General features: G+C 42.1%; 1 protein-coding gene across 1 annotated transcript in view; it reads left to right on the plus strand.

Moving 5' to 3' along the window:
• MND1 (meiotic nuclear divisions 1) overlaps positions 1 to 12,405 on the plus strand; it is a 484,477-nt gene that overhangs the window by 269,471 nt on the left and 202,601 nt on the right. The gene's annotated exons all lie outside the window — the stretch shown is intronic.

Genomic DNA, 12,405 nt, shown 5'->3' on the forward strand with positions numbered 1-12,405 from the left:
TCATTTTTGGCACCAAAAAAGTTTACGTTATGTTGTGCGTCATACTTGGCGCCAATTTTTCTTCATTATTTCAATACCCCATTGTTGTTTGCCTCCTGCTTTCTTTTCTATCAAGAGGCCTATGCTTTTGCATTTTTTCCCATTCCTTTATATGTTGTTTTTTCTCTTACACTGAGCAAGATGTCCCAATCTGATCCTGTCTCTGAAGTTTCTGCTGGAACATTGCTGCCTGACATTGGTTCTACCAAAGTTAAGTGCATTTGTTGTAAAATTGTAGAAATTATTCCACCGAATGTCATTTGTAATAGTTGTCATGATAAACTTTTACATGCAGATAGTGTTTCTATCAGTAATAGTACATTGCCAGTTGCAGTTCCTTCAACTTCTAATGTGCATAATATACCTGTAAATTTTAAAGAATTTGTTTCTGAATCTATTATGAAGGCTTTGTCTGCATTTCCACCTTCTAATAAACGTAAAAGGTCTTTTAAAACTTCTCATTTAGCTGATGAAATTTCAAATGACCAACAACATAATTCATCGTCTTCTGATGAGGATCTATCTGAAACAGAAGATCCTTCCTCAGATATTGACACTGACAAATCTACTTATTTATTTAAAATAGAGTATATGCGTTCTTTATTAAAAGAAGTGTTACTTACTTTGGATATTGAGGTAACCAGTCCTATTGACGTTCAGTCTAATAAACGTTTAAATGCTGTTTCTCCAACATAGGTGTGTCCGGTCCACGGCGTCATCCTTACTTGTGGGATATTCTCTTCCCCAACAGGAAATGGCAAAGAGCCCAGCAAAGCTGGTCACATGATCCCTCCTAGGCTCCGCCTACCCCAGTCATTCTCTTTGCCGTTGCACAGGCAACATCTCCACGGAGATGGCTAAGAGTTTTTTTGGTGTTTAAATGTAGTTTTTATCCTTCAATCAAGTGTTTGTTATTTTAAAATAGTGCTGGTATGTACTATTTACTCTGAAACAGAAAATAGATGAAGATTTCTGTTTGTAAGAGGAAGATGATTTTAGCAGACGTTACTAAAATCGATTGCTGTTTCCACACAGGACTGTTGAGATGAAGTAACTTCAGTTGGGGGAAGCAGTTGGCAGACTTTTCTGCCTGAGGTATGACTGGCCACATTTCTAACAAGACTTTGTAATGCTGGAAGGCTGTCATTTCCCCTATGGGGACCGGTAAGCCATTTTCTTAGATTAAGTAAAAGAATAAAGGGCTTCATAAGGGCTTAAAAAACTGGTAGACATTTTTCTGGGCTAAAACGATTACTTTGCTAAGCATATTTGGCAGATTATAACTCTTAATAGTTATTATAATCTTGGGGATTGTTGTTAAAAAACGGCAGGCACTGTATGGACACCTTTTTCAGATGGGGGCCTTTTCTAGTCATAGACAGAGCCTCATTTCTCCAACATAGGTGTGTCCGGTCCACGGCGTCATCCTTACTTGTGGGATATTCTCTTCCCCAACAGGAAATGGCAAAGAGCCCAGCAAAGCTGGTCACATGATCCCTCCTAGGCTCCGCCTACCCCAGTCATTCTCTTTGCCGTTGTACAGGCAACATCTCCACGGAGATGGCTTAGAGTTTTTTAGTGTTTAACTGTAGTTTTCTATTATTCAATCAAGAGTTTGTTATTTTGAAATAGTGCTGGTATGTACTATTTACTCAGAAACAGAAAAGAGATGAAGATTTCTGTTTGTATGAGGAAAATGATTTTAGCAACCGTAACTAAAATCCATGGCTGTTCCACACAGGACTGTTGAGAGCAATTAACTTCAGTTGGGGGAACAGTGTGCAGTCTCTTGCTGCTTGAGGTATGACACATTCTAACAAGACAATGTAATGCTGGAAGCTGTCATTTTCCCTATGGGATCCGGTAAGCCATGTTTATTACGATCGTAAATAAGGGCTTCACAAGGGCTTATTTAGACTGTAGACTTTTCTGGGCTAAATCGATTCATTATTAACTCATATTTAGCCTTGAGGAATCATTTTATCTGGGTATTTTGATATAATAATATCGGCAGGCACTGTATTAGACACCTTATTTCTTAGGGGCTTTCCCAAAGCATAAGCAGAGTCTCATTTTCGCGCCGGTGTGGCGCACTTGTTTTTGAGAGGCATGGCATGCAGTCGCATGTGAGAGGAGCTCTGATACTTAGAAAAGACTTTCTGAAGGCGTCATTGGTATCGTATTCCCCTTTGGGTTTGGTTGGGTCTCAGCAAAGCAGATACCAGGGACTGTAAAGGGGTTAAAGCTTAAAACGGCTCCGGTTCCGTTATTTTAAGGGTTAAAGCTTCCAAATTTGGTGTGCAATATTTTTAAGGCTTTAAGACACTGTGGTGAAAATTTGGTGAATTTTGAACAATTCCTTCATGTTTTTTCGCAATTGCAGTAATAAAGTGTGTTCAGTTTAAAATTTAAAGTGACAGTAACGGTTTTATTTTAAAACGTTTTTTGTACTTTCTTATCAAGTTTATGCCTGTTTAACATGTCTGAACTACCAGATAGACTGTGTTCTGAATGTGGGGAAGCCAGAATTCCTATTCATTTAAATAAATGTGATTTATGTGATAATGACAATGATGCCCAAGATGATTCCTCAAGTGAGGGGAGTAAGCATGGTACTGCATCATTCCCTCCTTCGTCTACACGAGTCTTGCCCACTCAGGAGGCCCCTAGTACATCTAGCGCGCCAATACTCCTTACTATGCAACAATTAACGGCTGTAATGGATAATTCTGTCAAAAACATTTTAGCCAAAATGAACCCTTGTCAGCGTAAGCGTGGCTGCTCTGTTTTAGTTACTGAAGAGCATGACGACGCTGATATTAATATCTCTGAAGGGCCCCTAACCCAATCTGAGGGGGCCAGGGAGGTTTTGTCTGAGGGAGAAATTACTGATTCAGGGAACATTTCTCATCAGGCTGAATCTGATGTGATTACATTTAAATTTAAGTTGGAACATCTCCGCATTTTGCTTAAGGAGGTATTATCCACTCTGGATGATTGTGAAAAGTTGGTCATCCCAGAGAAACTATGTAAAATGGACAAGTTCCTAGAGGTGCCGGGGCTCCCAGAAGCTTTTCCTATACCCAAGCGGGTGGCGGACATTGTTAATAAAGAATGGGAAAGGCCCGGTATTCCTTTCGTCCCTCCCCCCATATTTAAAAAATTGTTTCCTATGGTCGACCCCAGAAAGGACTTATGGCAGTCAGTCCCCAAGGTCGAGGGAGCGGTTTCTACTTTAAACAAACGCACCACTATACCCATAGAGGATAGTTGTGCTTTCAAAGATCCTATGGATAAAAAATTAGAAGGTTTGCTTAAAAAGATGTTTGTTCAGCAGGGTTACCTTCTACAACCCATTTCATGCATTGTCCCTGTCACTACAGCCGCATATTTCTGGTTTGATGAACTGATAAAGGTGCTCGATAGTGATTCTCCTCCTTATGAGGAGATTATGGACAGAAACAATGCTCTCAAGGCTTGGCCTCAGCTAGCGAGGACCAAGTTCATACGGTTTCAATCAGACAACATGACGACTGTTGCGTACATCAACCATCAGGGGGGAACAAGGAGTTCCCTAGCGATGGAAGAAGTGACCAAGATTATTCTATGGGCGGAGTCTCACTCCTGCCACCTGTCTGCTATCCACATCCCGGGAGTGGAAAATTGGGAAGCGGATTTTCTGAGTCGTCAGACATTGCATCCGGGGGAGTGGGAACTCCATCCGGAAATCTTTGCCCAAGTCACTCAGCTGTGGGGCATTCCAGACATGGATCTAATGGCCTCTCGTCAGAACTTCAAAGTTCCCTCCTACGGGTCCAGATCCAGGGATCCCAAGGCGGCTCTAGTGGATGCACTAGTAGCACCTTGGACCTTCAAACTAGCTTATGTGTTCCCGCCGTTTCCTCTCATCCCCAGGCTGGTAGCCAGGATCAATCAGGAGAGGGCGTCGGTGATCTTGATAGCTCCTGCGTGGCCACGCAGGACTTGGTATGCAGATCTGGTGAATATGTCATCGGCTCCACCTTGGAAGCTACCTTTGAGACGAGACCTTCTTGTTCAGGGTCCGTTCGAACATCCGAATCTGGTTTCACTCCAGCTGACTGCTTGGAGATTGAACGCTTGATTTTATCGAAGCGAGGTTTCTCAGATTCTGTTATCGATACTCTTGTTCAGGCCAGAAAGCCTGTAACTAGAAAGATTTACCACAAAATTTGGAAAAAATATATCTGTTGGTGTGAATCTAAAGGATTCCCTTGGGACAAGGTTAAGATTCCTAGGATTCTATCCTTCCTTCAAGAAGGATTGGAAAAAGGATTATCGGCAAGTTCCCTGAAAGGACAGATTTCTGCCTTGTCGGTGTTACTTCACAAAAAGCTGGCAGCTGTGCCAGATGTTCAAGCCTTTGTTCAGGCTCTGGTTAGAATCAAGCCTGTTTACAAACCTTTGACTCCTCCTTGGAGTCTCAATTTAGTTCTTTCAGTTCTTCAGGGGGTTCCGTTTGAACCCTTACATTCCGTTGATATTAAGTTATTATCTTGGAAAGTTTTGTTTTTAGTTGCAATTTCTTCTGCTAGAAGAGTTTCAGAATTATCTGCTCTGCAGTGTTCTCCTCCTTATCTGGTGTTCCATGCAGATAAGGTGGTTTTACGTACTAAACCTGGTTTTCTTCCAAAAGTTGTTTCTAACAAAAACATTAACCAGGAGATTATCGTACCTTCTCTGTGTCCGAAACCAGTTTCAAAGAAGGAACGTTTGTTGCACAATTTGGATGTTGTTCGCGCTCTAAAATTCTATTTAGATGCTACAAAGGATTTTAGACAAACATCTTCCTTGTTTGTTGTTTATTCAGGTAAAAGGAGAGGTCAAAAAGCAACTTCTACCTCTCTCTCTTTTTGGATTAAAAGCATCATCAGATTGGCTTACGAGACTGCCGGACGGCAGCCTCCCGAAAGAATCACAGCTCATTCCACTAGGGCTGTGGCTTCCACATGGGCCTTCAAGAACGAGGCTTCTGTTGATCAGATATGTAGGGCAGCGACTTGGTCTTCACTGCACACTTTTACCAAATTTTACAAGTTTGATACTTTTGCTTCTTCTGAGGCTATTTTTGGGAGAAAGGTTTTGCAAGCCGTGGTGCCTTCCATTTAGGTGACCTGATTTGCTCCCTCCCTTCATCCGTGTCCTAAAGCTTTGGTATTGGTTCCCACAAGTAAGGATGACGCCGTGGACCGGACACACCTATGTTGGAGAAAACAGAATTTATGTTTACCTGATAAATTTCTTTCTCCAACGGTGTGTCCGGTCCACGGCCCGCCCTGGTTTTTTAATCAGGTCTGATAATTTATTTTCTTTAACTACAGTCACCACGGTACCATATGGTTTCTCCTATGCAAATATTCCTCCTTAACGTCGGTCGAATGACTGGGGTAGGCGGAGCCTAGGAGGGATCATGTGACCAGCTTTGCTGGGCTCTTTGCCATTTCCTGTTGGGGAAGAGAATATCCCACAAGTAAGGATGACGCCGTGGACCGGACACACCGTTGGAGAAAGAAATTTATCAGGTAAACATAAATTCTGTTTTTCGCGCCACTAATGCGCAGTTGTTTTTGGAAAGCAAGGCATGCAGATGCATGTGTGAGGAGCTAAGAACCACTGAAAAAGCTTATAGAAGGCGTCATTTGGTATCGTATTCCCCTCTGGGCTTGGTTGGGTCTCAGCAAAGCAGATACCTGGGACTGTATAGGGGTTAAATGTAAAAACGGCTCCGGTTCCGTTATTTTAAGGGTTAAAGCTTTCAAATTTGGTATGCTTTTTCGCATATTCAGTAATAAAGTGTGTTCTGTTTAAAATTTAAAGTGACAGTAACGGTTTTATTTTAAAACGTTTTTTGTGCTTTGTTGACAAGTTTAAGCCTGTTTAACATGTCTGAACCATCAGATAAGCGATGTTCTATATGTATGAAAGCCAAGGTTTCTCCCCATTTAAATATATGTGATAATTGTGACATAGTGTCCAAACAAAGTAGGGACAATGATGCCACAGATAATAATATTGCCCAAGATGATTCCTCAGATGAGGGGAGTAAGCATGGTACTGCATCATCCCCTTCTGTGTCTACACCAGTTTTGCCCACACAAGAGGCCCCTAGTACATCTAGTGCGCCAATACTTATTACCATGCAACAATTAACGGCTGTTATGGATAATTCTATTGCAAACATTTTATCTAAAATGCCTACTTATCAGAGAAAGCGCGATTGCTCTGTTTTAAACACTGAAGAGCAAGAGGACGCTGATGATAACGGTTCTGACATACCCTCACACCAATCTGAAGGGGCCAGGAGGGAGGTTTTGTCTGAGGGAGAAATTTCAGATTCAGGAAAAATTTCTCAACAAGCTGAACCTGATGTTGTAACATTTAAATTTAAATTAGAACATCTCCGCGCACTGCTTAAGGAGGTATTATCTACTCTGGATGATTGTGACAATTTGGTCATTCCAGAGAAATTATGTAAGATGGACAAGTTCCTAGAGGTTCCGGTGCCCCCCGATGCTTTTCCTATACCCAAGCGGGTGGCGGACATAGTAAATAAGGAGTGGGAAAGGCCCGGCATACCTTTTGTTCCTCCCCCTATATTTAAGAAATTATTTCCTATAGTCGACCCCAGAAAGGACTTATGGCAGACAGTCCCCAAGGTCGAGGGGGCGGTCTCTACTCTAAACAAACGCAACTACTATTCCCATAGAAGATAGTTGTGCTTTCAAAGATCCTATGGATAAAAAATTAGAGGGTTTGCTTAAAAAGATGTTTGTTCAGCAAGGTTACCTTCTACAACCAATTTCATGCATTGTTCCTGTCACTACGGCAGCGTGTTTCTGGTTCGAAGAACTAGAAAAGTCGCTCAATAAAGAATCTTCGTATGAGGAGGTTATGGACAGAGTTCAAGCACTTAAATTGGCTAACTCTTTTATTTTAGATGCCGCTTTGCAATTAGCTAGATTAGCGGCGAAAAATTCAGGGTTTGCTATCGTGGCGCGCAGAGCGCTTTGGCTAAAGTCTTGGTCAGCGGATGTGTCTGTCAGCCGTATTTAGTCAGTTCAGGATTTAACCCAACTGCTAGCGTGGATATTAAAACACACGCTAGCACACTGAGAAATATCCAGGACGTGACCCACTCAGGAAACAAAATAAGCAGGGTATCAGAACTTCCCAAAAGAATAGTAATTCAAAATATCTTCTTGAGGATAGAATTGATTTACAGGAGATAGCGTTCCTTTCTCAGGAAAATAGAAACAAACAAAGCTTATGTCCCTTTAAGCAGGTTGATAGTGGATAAATGAATATGTTTCTTTCTTGCAGGTTTGCAACAAACTAAGAATGTCCCTTTAAGCAGGTTGTTAGCAAACAAATAATAATGTCCTTTTAGCAGAATTAAAGCAAACAAAAATAAAGTCCCTTTAAGCAGGTGTCCGCAAACAAATGTTAATGTCCTTTTAAGCAGGATTGTCAGCAAAGAAATGATAATGTCCTTTTAGCAGAATTAAAGCAAACAAAGATAATGTCCCTTTAAGCAGGTGTCCGCAAACAAATGATAATGTCCTTTTAAGCAAGATTGTAAGCAAACAAATGATAATGTCCTTTTAAGCAAGATTGTAAGCAAACAAATGATAATGTCCTTATTAGCAGGATTAAAGCAAACAAAGATGTCTCTTTAAGCAGGTGTCTGCAAACAAATGTTAATGTCCTTTATAGCAGGATTGTCAGCAAACAAATGATAATGTCCTTTAGGCAGGTTAGCAGGCAAACAAGATTTGGAAGCAAGAGGCATTGGCAAAACAAAGTCAAGAAGGATAGGGTCAGATTTCACAAGATTGTACTCACTTAGACAGGGACCGGCAGAAGAGAACAAACGGGCACCGAGTAAATCTCCCGCCGAGATTTAAAGGCAGAGAGAGGCCGCCACGTCATAGGGGTTGTCAGAGAATGCGTCACGTTGCCTAGCAACGTGACGTAGAAACCCAGAAGAGATCCGGGAGCCGCGGCGACACGGCGATGAACGGCGAATTCATGACATCACCCCCCCCTCAAGGACCCCTCCGGGGGACAGGACCAGGCCTAGTAGGGTGAAACTTGTGAAAGGCCTTAATTAAGGCAGGGGCACGCACCTGCCGGGCAGGTTCCCAGGATCGTTCTGTAACAGGATAACCTTTCCAATGAATGAGATAATACAGTTTCGTACCATGAAGTTTGGAATCCAGGATGTGACTGACCTCAAATTCAGGTTGGCCATGAATCAAAAGACGTGGGGGTTTGAGCAGAGGTTTAGAATACCTATTAGATAATACAGGTTTCAAAAGAGATACGTGGAATACCGGATGGGCTTTGAGGGTCTTGGGCAGAGCAATTCGGTAAGCAGTAGGACATACTTGACCCAGTATTCGGAAAGGACCCACATATCGTGGTCCCAATTTGGTGGAAGGCTGCTTGAGGCGAAGATGACGTGAAGAAACCCAAACCTTATCGCCAGGCCGATATTTGGGAGCCCTCCGTCGCCGAAGATCAGAATAGAACTTATAACGTTCAGAAGCCTTGGAAAGAAGAAGGCGTATCTTCTTCCAATGACGAGTTAACCTCCTGGCGGATAGATCAGAAGCAGGATTTTCAGTGGAAGAGGTGTGTAGAGGAAACGTTCTGGGTTGAAATCCATAGGCTGCATGAAAAGGAGAGGTCTGAAGAGAGGAGTTGTAACGTGTGTTATGAGCCAATTCTGCTAGTGGAAGGTAACCAGTCCAATTAGAATGATGATGATCCACATAATGCCTCAAATAAGTTTCAAGGCACTGGTTAACCCTTTCGGTTTGGCCATTAGACTCCGGATGATGTGAAGTAGACAAAGAGATAGTTGTTCCAAAGTGTTTACAGAGTGATCTCCAAAACCGAGAAACAAATTGTACTCCTCTATCCGAAACAATGTTCAGAGGGAAGCCATGTAATCTCACAATGTGTAAGAGAAAAAGTTCGGAAAGTCATTTGGCAGATGGTAAACCAGGTAAAGGAATGAAGTGAGCTGTCTTAGTGAACCTGTCAACAACCACCCAGATAGTGTTGTTTCCAGCTGAAAGAGGAAGATCGGTAATAAAATCCATGGATAAATGGGTCCAAGGCTGATGAGGAATGGGTAACGGTTGAAGCAAACCGGAGGGAAGTTGACGAGGAGTCTTATTGCTGGCACACTGTGTACATACTGAGACATAATCTGTAACATCTTGAGACAGAGTAGGCCACCAGACATGTTGCTTGAGCCTTCGAGCGGTGTTACTGATGCCAGGATGTCCAGAGAGAGGACTGTCGTGAGCCCAATATAGAATCTTGGAACGAAGACGTTTAGGAACAAAGAGTAGGCCATCAGGAGGTTTGCAAGACAAAGGAAGATCCTTTTGAGCAGATTGTAAGTCATGTAACCACGAGGTTGATAACTGGGCTAAGACTTTATGAGGTTGAAGTATGGTACCAGATTCAGGAGTTGAAGTATCTTGAAATTGTCTGGAAAGGGCGTCAGCCTTGATGTTCTTAGAACCGGGAATATAAGACAGATTGTAATGAAAACGTGAGAAGAACAAAGACCAACGTGCTTGTCTGGAGTTCAGTCGTTTGGCCGTTTGAAGATAGAGAAGGTTTTTATGATCTGTGAGTATAGTAAACGGCAAAGAAGTGCCTTCCAACCAATGCCTCCATTCATCCAGTGCCATTTTAATAGCAAGTAACTCCTTATTACCTACATCATAATTTAATTCAGAAGGAGAAAATTTCTTGGAGAAGAATCCCACAGGGTGGATCTTTCCTGTGTCAGGTATACGTTGGGAAAGAACAGCCCCAGCAGCAACTGAAGAAGCATCCACTTCAAGAATAAATTGAAAATCCGGATTTGGGTGACGCAGGATAGGTGCAGAAGAGAAAGCTTTTTTGAGAGAATCAAAAGCTTCAACAGCTTCAGGAGGCCAATCTTTACAGTTTTGTCCTTTCCTGGTGAGAGACGAAAGAGGTGACGTTATAGTAGCAAAACCTTTGATGAATTTCCTGTAATAACTGGCAAATCCCAGGAAACGTTGCAGAGCTTTAAGAGAATCAGGTTTAGGCCACTCCAAAATGGCAGAGAGTTTAGTTGGATCCATTTCAAATCCTGATTCAGAGATTACATATCCCAAAAAGGGAATGGACCTTTGATGAAAAGAACATTTCTCCAGTTTAGCAAATAGATGGTTATCTCTTAAACGTTGAAGTACTTTCCTGACGTGATGTATATGATCTTGGTAGTTTTGAGAAAAAATTAATATATCGTCAAGGTAAATGATAACAAAAATATTCAAGAAATCCCGAAAAATCTCATTCACGAAGTGTTGAAAAACAGCAGGGGCATTACACAGCCCAAACGGCATGACAAGATACTCATAATGCCCAAATCGAGTGTTAAAGGCTGTCTTCCACTCATCACCCTTGCGCATACGGATAAGGTTGTATGCTCCACGGAGATCGAGCTTGGTAAAAATGGTGGAACCTTGAAGATATGTGAATAATTCAGGTATTAGGGATAAAGGATAACTGTTCTTGATGGTAATTTGATTTAACCCTCTGTAATCGATACAAGGTCGCAGTCCGCCATCCTTCTTTCCCACAAAGAAGAACCCAGCCCCTACAGGAGAAGAGGAGGGTCGAATGAATCCTCTGGCCAAATTATCTTTGATATATTCTTCCAAGGCTACATTTTCAGGCCTAGAAAGTGGGTAAGTTTTGCCTCGAGGATAAGGAGCTCCAGGAAGAAGATCAATAGGGCAATCAAATGAACGATGAGGAGGAAGACGTTCTGCTTCTTTTTTAGAAAAGACATCGACAAAATCTTGATACTGCGTAGGTAGAGGACCAGAAGTGTCGGTAGTAAGAGCAATAGTGAGTGGTATTTTAGTAAGTGGTTGAAGACAGTTAGTATGGCAAGATAATCCCCAGGAGGTGAGTTCACCATGGGTCCAAGAAAAGGTAGGATTATGTAACTGAAGCCAAGGAAGACCCAGGATTATGGGAAATTGAGGAGTAGTAATCACATCAAAACATATCCTCTCACAATGAAGTACTCCGACAGAAAAAAGTATGGGTATAGTAGTAAACTGGATGAGTCCGGAACCCAAAGGATCTCCACTAACAGTAGAGACGGAAACTGAAAACTTCTTTCTTAGTAAGGGAATAGTGTGAGTAGACACAAAAGTGGAGTCAATGAACACTCCTCCAGCACCAGAATCAATAAGAGCTTGGGTATGAATCTTGTTATCACCCAATTGAAGGGTTACAGGAACAAAGAGTTTATTATAGAGGGAATGAACTTGTTTTTGGCTTAACTTAGTTCCCTGGACAGAAGTTAAGCCCTGGCTTTTACTGGCCTGGTAGGACAATCCCTTAATAAATGCCCTTTAAGGCCACAGTATAGACACAGGCCAAGAGAACGTCTTCTCAAATGCTCAGTTTCGGTTAATTTTATGGTTCCTACTTCCATAGGTTCAGCTTGATCAGGAGAAGGAGAGGCAGTCGTTACCGGGTTAGAAAAACAAGGAGCCAGACGAAAAGGAGTTCGAGTTGAGGACCTCTGATTTCTTTCTCTTTCTTGTTGGCGTTCACGATATCTAGAATCAAGACTGATGCAAAGATTTATTAAGGCTTCTAGGGAGTCTGGAAGTTCCCGATACACCAATTCATCTTTGAGACGTTCTGAAAGTCCTTTGCGAAAAGCTGCTCTAAGAGCTCCCTGATTCCAATTAGTTTCAGATGCAAGAGTGCGGAACTCAATGGCATATTGAGACACTGATTGACCACCCTGACGTAGGTCTAATAGAGAAGCTTCAGCAGCGGAAGTCCTTCCAGGTTTGTCAAACACGTTAGAAAAAACAGAAAGAAAAGCATCCACATCCTGAAGTATAAGATCATCTTTTTCTAGCAGAGGTGATACCCAGGCCAAAGCTCTTCCTTTCATTAAGGAAATAAGGAATGTAATCCGAGATGAGGGAGTAGCAAAAAGGGTAGGACTGTTACGAAAGTGAAGTCGACATTGATTCAAAAAACCCCTACAATCTTCAGGATTCCCATCATATTTATCTGGAAGAGGAATCCTAGGACTCAAATGTCCTTGTGATTGGTTGTTGGGAATAGGAGGAGGAGATGCCTCAATGTTAGGATTGGGAGGGATAGGAGCAACCAAGCTCTGTAATAATGTAGTGATTTGATCCAGCTTAGTATCCAAGGATTGCAAGTGGGTAGCATGAGATCCCAGTAACTGTCCCTGGTGAGTCACGGCCATGGATAATTCAGTGGGGTCCATTTATG

The sequence above is a fragment of the Bombina bombina genome, chromosome 2 (genome assembly GCF_027579735.1).
Source record: "Bombina bombina isolate aBomBom1 chromosome 2, aBomBom1.pri, whole genome shotgun sequence".
Lineage (NCBI taxonomy): Eukaryota > Metazoa > Chordata > Amphibia > Anura > Bombinatoridae > Bombina > Bombina bombina.